This window comes from Oryctolagus cuniculus, chromosome 11, assembly GCF_964237555.1.
Source record: "Oryctolagus cuniculus chromosome 11, mOryCun1.1, whole genome shotgun sequence".
NCBI lineage: Eukaryota > Metazoa > Chordata > Mammalia > Lagomorpha > Leporidae > Oryctolagus > Oryctolagus cuniculus.
Window position 1 is genome coordinate 56726597 of NC_091442.1, and position 11344 is coordinate 56737940.

General features: G+C 56.3%; 1 long non-coding RNA gene across 1 annotated transcript; it reads left to right on the forward strand.

Annotated features, from left to right (window-relative positions):
* The first annotated feature begins 736 nt into the window (after positions 1-736).
* LOC127491020 (uncharacterized) lies at positions 737-6579 on the forward strand. The gene is made up of 4 exons (XR_007919471.2): positions 737-988; positions 1790-1891; positions 5329-5478; positions 5751-6579. It is a non-coding gene; the product is annotated as an uncharacterized lncRNA (long non-coding RNA).
* The last annotated feature ends 4765 nt before the right edge of the window (positions 6580-11344 follow it).

The following is an 11344-nucleotide window of genomic DNA, read 5'->3' on the forward strand; positions in this document are numbered from 1 at the left end:
TTTCCTGTATCCTTTTCATTTCCTGCTGGGGGTTGGGGAGAGCTATAAGCAAGGTGGGTGGCTAGGGCTCAGAGGCCGGGCAGGTGGGGGATGGGCAGGGAGGCTTCCTTTCACACACTCTTCTGCCCACCTCCAGGGGAGTTCCTTGGGCCCCTTCGGATCCTCCTATCTGGTTCTCCTACTCCGTTGAGGCAGGGAGACCCAGTAGTGAGCAGGGGGAGATGGCCCAGGATAGGTGAGGGGCCAGGAAGGGACCTTAGCCATCCACTGGACCCTCCCAGGTTTCAGACGAGGAAATGGAAGCCTTGGTGAGGGTGCATAGTGTCCCCGGTGGTCGCTCTCTAGTGGTGGGCTGGTGTATCTGGGGTTTGCCTGCCTCTGGCATGGTGGGTGTCAGGTCAGTGACTGCAGGGTGTGAGCTGGCGAGGGGGGGACCAGAGGCACAGCAGGCAGTGGGACTCTAGGGAGGGCTCTGGGCAGCCAGGGCCTGTGGGAGCGCCGGGTGGTCCTAACTTAGGGAAGAATTTGGGAGTTGTTTCCGGAAGCAGAAGCATGGGGGGAGGGTAGGCACTGTGGCCCTTGTGAACTATGAGCCCTGCGTCTCTTACCCTCTCCCGCGTCAGAGGTGGACCAGGTGGGGGAGGGGTCCCGGCAGAGGACAAAGGAGCCAATTATTGAGTGGATTAATTGATTAATTGTCTGGAAGCTTCCAGTGCTCCTCCAGCAATGCCATCCCCTCCCCCGACCCCAGCCAGGCATGGCCTCGGTTGGCCTGGATTATTAATTAGGGCTTGGAGTCATTTAACGATGATTTCATTATCGACGTGCTGTCTGTCTCGGGCTCAGCCCGGTTGCCAGGGCGACTCTGATCGATTGCCTTCCGGTCTCCTGCCTCTGCCCAGCCTGGCTGTGGACGACACCCCCTAGCGGCCGACGCTGGGATTGCAGAGCATCCAGGGCAAGGCTCGAAAACCGCCCTGGGGCAGAGGTAGGGGACGCGGGGTGGGGGCGGGGGGCTCCTGCAGCTGGTCTGGGGCTCGGGTTGCTGAACTGTGGCCCCTGTTCCGGAGGTACTGACCTACATGGCTGCTTCCAGGGACGCTGGGGATCTGTCCTTGTCCCTGGCTTGTGAAGTTCCTCTGATCCTGCCCCCTGGTGGCCTTCCACCCACACACCACTTTGGGATGGCTGTAGGAAGGGGTGGCAGGCAACCTCAGTTTAGCCCCGAGGCCTTAAGCCAGCGTTAAAGCCCTTCCCGCTGCTACAGGGACTCCTGGGCTCCAGATGCAAGACTCCCAGGCTGTTGGGTCTGGGTTGCGCGTCCAGCAGGCTAGTGGGGAGCCATTCCCTTTTAGCTTACCCATGTTGATGTTCTTAGGGCCTGCCTTGGCCGGTCTTTGCAGGGCTCGGCTGCTCCCTCAGACTCAGGGAAGCCAGGGCGAGGGGAGGGGGCAGGGTTCAGGTTGCCATGCCGTCTCAGGTCTTCTAAGAACTTGCTGCTTGCTCCCTAACTGGCCTGTTAAAGCCTGGCTCCGTGCGTGCACACTTCTCTCCGGATTCTATGCCTCGGTCTCATTGTGGGGGCTTGTTAGTGGGGTGTTGCTTAAAGGCAGAGCTGGGGCCATAAAGCTCTTAGGAAAAAGGGTTCAGACTGGGGGTGGGGCTGCCACTCAAGGTGACAGCTCAGGAGGTGTCTGAATTGTTGACCCAAGGGTGATGGACAGTCATTAGTCTTCTGTGTTGCTTATGCTTTTTCTAAAAAAATTCTATTTATTTTCATTTATTTCAGAGAGAGTGTCTTCCATCTTATGGTTCATTCCCCAAATGCCTGCAGCAGCTGAGAGGGGCCCAGGCCTAATCCAAGAGCCAGGAACTCCATCCCGGTCTCCCAGTAGGTAGCAGGAGTCAAGTACTTGAGCCATCGCCTGCTGCCTCCCAGGTGTACATTAGCAGGAAGCTGGATTGGAAGTGTGGAGTAGCTGGGACTCGAACCAGGCACTCCCCTGTGGGGTGCGGGGGTCCCAGTATGCCAGACGCCCTCCCCTGATTTTGCTTCTGGGTTGCATGCTGCTTATTTAGCTCACAGATGCAGACATCCCCCCAGTCCTTACGCCCTCAGGTCTCAGTGAGCCCTACGCAGTCTGTCCCCAGCGCTCTCACCACGTCCTGCCTCCCTTGCTCATCTGCCTGTTTGGCTGGCCGTGCCAGGCTGTATTCACACTGAAAGCCAAGGGCCGCAGTGCAGGCCTGGGGGGGGGGTGCGGCAGGTAGGGCTGTGTCTGCACGCGGGCTGGGGGTGGGGGTGTCTCTGAGATCCACCCCCTCCCAGGGCTGGCGCTGGGAGAGCGCCTGGGTGCAGCTGTGGCTGCAGCTTCACCCCATCAGCTTTCCGGGCACATCCGCCCCTGAGCTGCACCTGAGAGGGAATGGCTCAGGAGCGGGCGAGTGAGATTGAAGAGGATCATAAAGAAAATATATATCCCCTCCCCGGCCTCGCTCCCCCCTCCTCTCAGCACTCGCCTCCTTCTCTCTCTTTGTCTCGCTCCCTCCCCCTCTTCCCACCCTCCGTGGTTCCTTTGTTCCTCCTTTGCCTCCCTCACCTTCCTGTCCATCCATCCGTCAGGCAGGTCTGTTTGTCTGTCTGTCTGTCTCTCTCTGACTCCAAACACATTTTGGCCTGGATTTTTCCAGGGTCATGTTCACCGTCAGTCCCCGGCTATGTCCCCCCTCCCCTGCTGGCTCTGTCCATCTGAGGGTCCCTCGTGCCCTCGTGTCTGTGTGAGTTGCACTGTCTCGTGCACATCCCCTCCCCTCCCCTCCATCTCCAGTGGCTGCCTCCCCCGGCCCTGTTCCTGTCCCTTGCTTTGCTTCTCTCCCTGTTTGCTTCTGTCTCTCTCTCAGCCTCTCTCCTGTCTGGGGCTGCCGCACCCCTGCCAGCCTCTCCTTGTCCCCCTCCTACCCCTCAAGGTTCAGACACTTGCTGTGAATCACCTGGATAGGCTCCAACTGTCAGTCCCCCCAGCTTGCACCCCCTTCTCCCCGGGAGATTTACGACCCCGACTCTGCCTCCTCTGCAGTCCCCCCCAGGCACGAGCCAGTTCTGTTCATTACCTGGTGATTATCTGGGGGCCCGGGCATTTCCCACCCTCCACCCCGCAGGCACTGAACAGCACGGGGAGAGAAGGCGAGGGATTGCTCCTGGGCCCCCCACCCCGCCCCGCGTGCAAGGACACGGGACCCTCCCCCGTGCCCGCCCCTCCTGCCCTGAAGCAGTGCACATCTGGGAAAATCCCAGCTTGAGGCAGGGGAGACGGCCCAGGACTGTTGGAAGCAACATAAATCAAAGAGCCAGATGCTGCCCCCGCTGCCTGCCCTGCAGCCAGCCTCCCATGCCTGCCTGTCGCCTTCGCCCGGGAGGACTTGGGGCTCTAGTGCCACCCCTGCGCGACTCGGGGGCCCATGCCCTGGGGATTCTGGGGTCTCCCTTGGTGGTGGCGGGCTCTTCACTCTGCTCTCAGTGTTCTGTCCTGGTGTCGTTAGTGTAGATTCTGCCTCTGCGGGTCCTACCTCTCTCCTCGCTCTCTGCCCCGTCGCCCTGTAGCTGGGTCCTTCTCGCTCCCTGTGGAGGGTCTGCCGGATTGGCCGCCCTCTCGGGACGAGGCAGAGCCCTTGTCCCTGAGGCCAGCCCCTGCTCGGGCTGCCGGCTTGTCCACTTCCCTGACAGTACCAGTCTTACCCTTGTTTGGCAATTACCATCTGGGGAAGGTGGACACAGTGTCCTTGGGGCATGAGTTTCAGGGTCTAGAACGTCCCACTTTGTCACTTGTGTCCACCCTGGAGAACAGAAGCCTGCCTGCAGGGACTGATCTTTTTTCCTTGTTACCCCCTCCCCCACTGCGATGCTGCTCGGTTGTCACACACTGTTCACGGATGCTGTGGACGCTGAGTGACTTTCTCAGAAAGCGCACCTGGAGGAGCCCGAACCCACCCTGCCTTTTTAGCTTGACTTCTGGGGTTGATGTGATGGGACATGTGGGTGGGGGGTGGCAGCGGAGGGTCCTAGTGCAGTATTTTGGGAGAGCTTGGAGGACCAAGGGTCCTATCCTAATTTTTATTATTTTATTTATTTATTTATTTATTTGACAGGTAGAGTTATAGACAGTGAAAGAGAGAGAGAGACAGAGAGAAAGGTCTTCCTTCCATTGGTTCACTCCCCGAATGGCTGCTACGGCCGGCGCTGAGCTGATCTGAAGCCAGGAGCCAGGTGCTTCTTCCTGGTCTCCCGTACGGGTACAGGGGCCCAAGCACTTGGGCCATCCTCTACTGCCCTCCTGGGCCACAGCCGAGAGCTGGACTGGAAGAGGAGCAACTGAGACTAGAACCCAGTGCCCATATGGGATGCCGGTGCCACAGGCGGAGGATTAACCAAGTGAGCCACGGTGCCGGCCCCATCTATCCTAATTTTTAAAAAAGATTTGTTGTTTTGTGTGTGTGTGAGAGAGAGAGAGAGTGAGAGAGAAAGAGAGATCTTCCATTGCTGGTTCACTCCCAATGTGGTCACAGCAGCCAGGGCTAGATCTGGCTGAAGCCAGGAGTCTGGAACTCCACCTGGATCTCCCAGGTGGGTTCAGGAGCCCTACCACCTGGGCCATCCTCTGCTGCTTTCCCAGGTTGGATTAGCAGAGAGCCAGATGGGGAGTGGAGCAGCCAGGACTCACATGGGCTGCTGGCGTCGCAGGTTGTGGCTTAACCCACTGTGCCACAGTGCTGGTCCCTCTATCCTCAGTGTGAAGCCTCCTGAGTGGAGGTTCTCTCTCCCTGTATCTGAGACTGACCCCCGAATGGCTACAGGCGAGGCCCCACCCCCTCCAGCTGATCAGGAACTCCTCCTTCCCCGGTCTGCACACCCCCAGGACACCTGCTCACCCTCCCGCCAAGCTCAGAGTCCAGACTCCACCTCCCCGCCCCAGCAGGCCTGACCCTGCTGCCACTGCCCACCCGGCTTTCCTCCCAGGCTCTGGCCTATCCCACCTCCCTCAGTCCTTCTGCTCCCGCAGGTCCCTGCCCCGGAGAACCTCCCCGACCCCAGGCCTCACCAGAACCGATGCAGAGCCCGAGGGGAGCAGGGCTGAGCCCAACGTGGTGCTGGCAGGGAGGGTTCCGGGGTGCCGGGCCGGCCTGTGGACTGGGGAGTGGTGGGCCTGGGGCGGTTTGGAGACCTTAGCCTTTCTGTAGGTCCTCCCTTCTTCTTTGTCGCACCCCCATTTTCCCGCCTTTCGTCTCTCTCAGGGTGTGGAGTTGGCTGCACTCAGCTTCCCTTTCCCACAGGGCCCAGCACGCATTTTGAATGAAGGAAGACTTTCCCACCCGGGCCGGCTGCCTCCTTCGGGTTTTGCCCCGTTCTCTCTCCGGATCCTGCACCTGTCAGTGTCTCTGCCTCTCGGAGCAGGTGCTGATGGCGGGCGAGGTGAGGATGAGGTAGGTGGTACCCAGCTGTGGGCGAGGACCCAGGGGGAAGTGTCTTCACAGCTGCTTCAAGTAATGGTCCTGTGTTTCTTTTGTGACTTGAAAAAGCAGCGGTGGCTGAGGGAAAGATGACCACATTCTGCTGGGCTGTGGCTGCCTAGCAGTTTCTAAGATGCTGTAAGGGGGCCGGCGCTGTAGCATAGTGGGTAAAGCTGCTGCCTGCAGTGCTGGCATCCACATGGATGCCACCGGTTTGAGTCCTGGCTGCTCCTCTTCTGGTCTAGCTCCCTGCTAATGAGCCTGGGAACGCACTGGAAGATGGCCCAAGTGCTTGGGCTCCTGCACCCATATGGGAGACCAGGAGGAAGCTCCTGGTTCCTGGCTTCAACCTGGCCCTGCTCCAGTTGTTTCGGCCATTTGGGGAGTGAACCAGCAGATGGAAGACCTCTCCTCACTCCTCTCTTTCTCTGTAACTGACATTCAAAAAAAAAAATGCTGTGTAAGGGCTTGTCTCACATCCCAAGCATATTGTAAACGAGCCAGTACTCAATAAACCTCGAAACTTGATGGCTGTCTCCTCTCTCTCGGAATCCATCGATTTTATGTGCATGATAGGCATAGTTATTGATTGACAAGGGCCTGGCACAGAAGCTTGAAGTGAGACCGCCTTCTTGGGTCTCCGAGAGGCCATTTGCTGCTGCCACCACAAAACACCACCAAAACTTTGTAAGTCCTGAGTCCGTTGGCGTCTAAAGCTGCTCTCCACCCCACACAACGTGGTCAGCACCCCGACACCAGAAGCGCAGACAATACCTCTCCACGCCTGACACCTGCTTTATCGTCTGCACGTGGCAAATGTCGACGTCTCGGCTGAGTTGCTCTAGCCCTCCAGCACATCTTGGGTGACTTCTCTCCATGATCAGTTACCACGTGACGGGGTTCTGAAATTTAAGTAGAATCAGCTGGAAAGTCCCATTTCCTTCAAAAAGTATATTCCCAGTGAGCAAAAAGTGATTTCTGAATTCTGTCCTTTTGGTTTTTCCCCTGTCGCTTTTTTCTTTTTCTTATCACAGAAGTCACGAGGCAGATGGGACGAGAAAGAACCCAGGGCCGAGGGTTAGGAGGTTGGGGTGCTCGAGTGGGGGGTGGGGAGGCAGGGGTCTTGCTTGGGGATATTTCGTATTGATCTGTATTTGGATAAGAACTCAAGACCCTGAGGCACACATCAACCTGCTTCTGGCTGAGATGAGCTGGTGTTTTTTTCTGAAAAATAAAAACAAAACTGACCTTCCAAGGGCAATGGTGGGAAGGTGGAGCAGGTGCCCGGGGAAGGAAGCAAGCAGTGTTCCCCTGTGACAGGCGACAGAGAGAGAGGCAGCCGATAGCGTACCTGGGAGGGCAGAGCAGGAGGGTAGCCAGAGAGAGGGCTGTGTGCACTGCACTGCACTGTCTGTGGGTGTTGAGAGCCTGGAAGAAGAAAGGGGCCACGGGCTCTGGCCGCTCACCCCTGCTGCTCTGAAAGACAGGCTGCGGTCGCCATGGGACCCTGGGTGGGTTTCTGCACTCTGCAGGGTGGGAGGGAAGAAACAGGACCGAGGCTTCTCAGCAGGAACTCTTGGAGGGAATGAGTGGGTCAGGGCTGGCCGGATGCCAAGGCCCTCGGTGTGGAGAGTAAGGTGGGCGCCAAGACGCACTTCCTCCCGCTGCTGTCTTGGGAGGACTTTTCCTGGGAGCTCTGGATTGAACCGAGGGGAACAGAGAATCACCGGGTGGAAAGGCGAGAAGAAATGGGTTTTCACGTTGACGTCACTCTGAGCACATCAGGGCACCTTTGGAATGTCTTCATCTTTCACACCTTTGGGGCTTTCCCCTCTCCTTCCTGCTTCGGACTCCCCCCGCCCCCACCCCGTGATCACTCAGTTCCCCAAGGGCGCTAGGAACAGCTGTCCAGGCTCTCCTGAGTTGGCAAGGTGAGGCTCTCTTTTCTTGGCGTGATGCAACTGTTAAGATTTCTCAACCGAGCCTGTGACTGCGTCCAGTCCTAGGTGGAGAGACTTGGATTGGACTGTTCCTCTCTGCACTTCTTCCAAAGGTCTCAGCGAAAAACACTGGGTGCACGCCTGGGGGTCCCCCCGGGATGGCACCAGCTAAGGATCGTCGTGTGAGTCCGCGTCTCCTTCTTTGACTAAAGTACCTGGGAGGAGCTTCTGGGGAAAGCAAAGGTTCATTTCCACGTGCAGTTTGGAAGCTGCGGTTTAGGCCTGGACAGCCCTGCAGGCTGGCATTTGGCGGAGTCTGGTTATGGCGGGTATGGGGAAATGACTACATGGTGGGCTGGGAAGCAGGAAGGCCGACTTGAGCTCTGATGATAACCTTCCGGTGAGAGCCGCCCTCCCAAGGCAGGACTGCAGTGACTGCCCCTCGTCCACACTCCACCTCCCCACCTCCCAGCTGCCACCCTTATCCATCAACCATCAACCTTAAGACCTCAGGGTTTAAACATCCACGTGAGTTTCGCAGAGGCGAGTTCCACTCAACCCACAGCAGTTCTCTACCCAAATAATGAAGCAACGATGCTAGCTAGCTCCGGTCTGCAGGCAGCAGGGACTCCATAAATACGGAGGAAAGGAAAAAAAAGTCTTCATCTGGATGGATATTGTCTACATCTTTTTTTTTTGGAGGGGGGGAGTCAGGGAGGGTTGGGGGAGAGAGAGAGAAAGAGGAGAGAGAGAGAGCGAGCAAGCACTCTCATCTGCCTGCCACAGCCCTTGGGGGCTGAAGCCGGGAGCCAGAAACTCAATCCGGGTCTCCCATGTGGGTGGCGGGAGCTATCACTGGAGCCATCACTGTTGCCTCCCAGAGTCTGGTTAGCGGGAAGCTGGAGTCAGGAGTCAGAGCTGGGTACTGAACCGAGGCACTGCAGCGTGGGACATGGGTGTCTTACAACCATCAGACCAATCAGCAGCCCCGTCTCTATCGTTTTGGTGCACATTTGGCTGGGAAGGTTTCGGTCTACCTGGGAGTGGGTTTTTGGCCAACTCAGACTTCAGCCTGTGTCAGGCAGAGGGGAATTAGAGAGGTGTAGGCTGGGAAGTGGGAAGGTGGGGAGGCAAACTGGATGGGGAACAGGCGGTTTGGGAGCTGGGGTGGCTTTCAAGTTCAAGGCTTGGTGGCAGCCAGTAACATTTATGGAGGTTTACAGTTTCTGGCCTCCGTAAAAGAACATGAAGCAGCTTCTACCCTAAGGAGTTTTTATTTTGGAAAGGGAGACAAAGTATTCTCCCAAGTAACACTGACACAGAGCACAGTACAGGGTGGGTACTGGGTGGGAGAGATGCCTGGTAAGCAGTGAGCCGGGGTCCTTCTCCAAAGACTCCTGGGAGATGAGCGTGGAGATTTCTTTTCTTTAGCCCTAGCCGCACTTGGTTACTTCAGCTTTCTTCCCAATCTTCCAGGGAAACTGCTTGGCTTTCCCCAGCGGAGAAGTAGCACACGAATTACTATGGAAACGGTTTCTTTCTATTCTTTTTCTATACTGCCCAAGACTGAGAATTAGTATATATTTTAGTATCTAGATCTGTATTACTATCCATTGTAAATATATTTACAAATCTCATTTCTTTGAAAGGCTGAGTTGGTGGGGTGGGATGGGGGGGGGAGAGAGAGAGAGAGAGAAAGAGAGAGAAATACCTTCCATTCACTGGTTCACTCCCCAAATGCCTGCAGCTGTCAGGGCTGGGTAGACTGACGTCAGGATGCCAGGAGGCAGGATCTCCATCTGGGTCTCCCACCTGGGGGCAGGGACCCAAGTACCTGAGCCATCCCCTGCCACCCCAAGGATGTGAAAGAGCAGGAATCTGAATGGGAAGCAGATGAGACATTTGCTCCCAGGCGCTTTGCTCTGAGATGTGGGCAGCCCGCCACTGCCGCCCCTAGGGCGAACACTGAACTAGACCTGCGTAGTGGGCAAAGCTGGTCTTACTGATTCGAGAGTGTGTGAGGTCCTTTTGATTTTGGTGGGCGGCACGGGAGCAGGGCCTCTGGGAGGTTTGCTTTGTTGGACGGGAGCCCAGGCGTCACACCCGCAGGATGGAGTTGCAACGGATGCTTCCCAGGGAAGCGGTATGACCAAGCGCCCCCTATGGGGCAGTTCACCCCTCTTCCACGCAGCCTTCTCAGACTGCTCTGAGGTGTGCTTGGGCCCCTCCTCCATCTTGTGATGCTGGAAAATGAAGCCCTTACCACACATGTCGCCTGTCAACTGGGATGTCATCTGGGATCCTGAAATGTGCATATATTTGGTGGGAGTGTCTTACTGTTCTCTTGTGGTTTAGGATTACCCTGAGTGGCTCTCCTTCACTCGCTTTGGAGAATGGGAGCGAGTGAACGAAATACCCATCATTGTGAACTCCCAGAGATGGGGGTTCTGTGTGTGCCCCGAATTGTCTTGCATGGTGTCTTGCACGTATTTATTACGTGTGTGGTGGTGAGGTGGCGATGTTGGTGGTGTTCATGACTGGGGGGGGGGGGGAGAAGATGTTGCTTTTGCTTGAATTCTCACGCAGGAAGAATCATTTCTGTGCCTGGATTTTCTCCTTTGAAATGAACCATCCTAGTCACTTTTCACTGGGTTGAAATCTGAAGTTTCTCTATTTATTTGCTTATTTGAGACGTCTACACATCTGCACAGAGATAGATATGGATAGATGGATAGATCCATCTGCCGTCCAAGGGGTTACTCCCCCAGTGTTGGCTCCAGCAGGAGTGGGCCAGGCAAAAGCCAGGAGCTGAGAATTCAGTCCGCGACTCCCAAGTGGGTGGCAGGGACCTACATGCTTGATCCGTCCCTGCTGCCTCCCGTGGTGTATTTTAGCAGGAAGCTGGAATTGGGAGCAGAGCCAGGACTTGAACCCAGGCCTTCCATTATGGGATGGAAGGTGTTCCAAGTGGCATTTTGATGGCTATATCAAATACCTTCCCCAAATTTCTCTCTTCAGACTCACCTTGAACTTAACAGAATGCAAATGTAAATGTATCCCTAGGCACTGCAGCATGAATAGTAGCACATACAGATGGTAGTTTTGGGAACCATACAGTATAAGGCCAGTATGGGGCAGGCACTTGGCAGGGCAGCTAAGACACCGCTAAGGACGTCCGCACTTCATGTTGGAGTTCCTGGTTTGAGTCCTGGCTCTGCTTCCAATCCTTGGGAAGGGAGCAGGTAATGACGCAAAGCTAGACCTAACCCTGGCTGTTGTGGGCGTTTTGGGGGAGTGAATCACTGTGCAGGAGCTCTCTCTTTGTCTCTTTCTGTCTCTCTGCCTTAAAAAAAAAAAGCAAGGACAGGGCATGGATACACCCTTTGTTCCCAGTTAGAAATCCCGGTGCAGACAACACCCAACCCCTCTTCCTTTCCGGAGTCCAGGCCTGGATTTAGTCATTGTGGTTTGGCATAGTCTCAGATTGCCAAGGCAAAGCGTTTGGTGACTTGTTTTCCAAACTAAATAAAGCAGTGAAAGAAGTGAAACCCTGTGTTGTTCGTCCATTCAGGCCTTGGGCATCAAGGGGACAGCGCTGGGCAGGGTGACACATGTCACAGATGACGTACGCTGCCCCAGCCAGTTTGGGTTCCCTCCTCTCCATTTCTGCTCAGTTGTGGCGGAAGTGACTCACACCTGTGTTCTTGCTGCAGATCCCCGACGTTGCCAAGTTGGGTGGAGGGTCGAGGGTCTTCCCCTCTCCCCACCCCGGCTGTGGCCAGTTAATTAAGGCAGGGCAAGCAGGAAGCTTCCTCGGGCAGAAGCCAGGCCCCTCCGTGCCCCCTCACTCCTGCCTGGCTAGCGTTCCAGGCTGGTGGCTTCTGCCGTTCTTTTTTTTT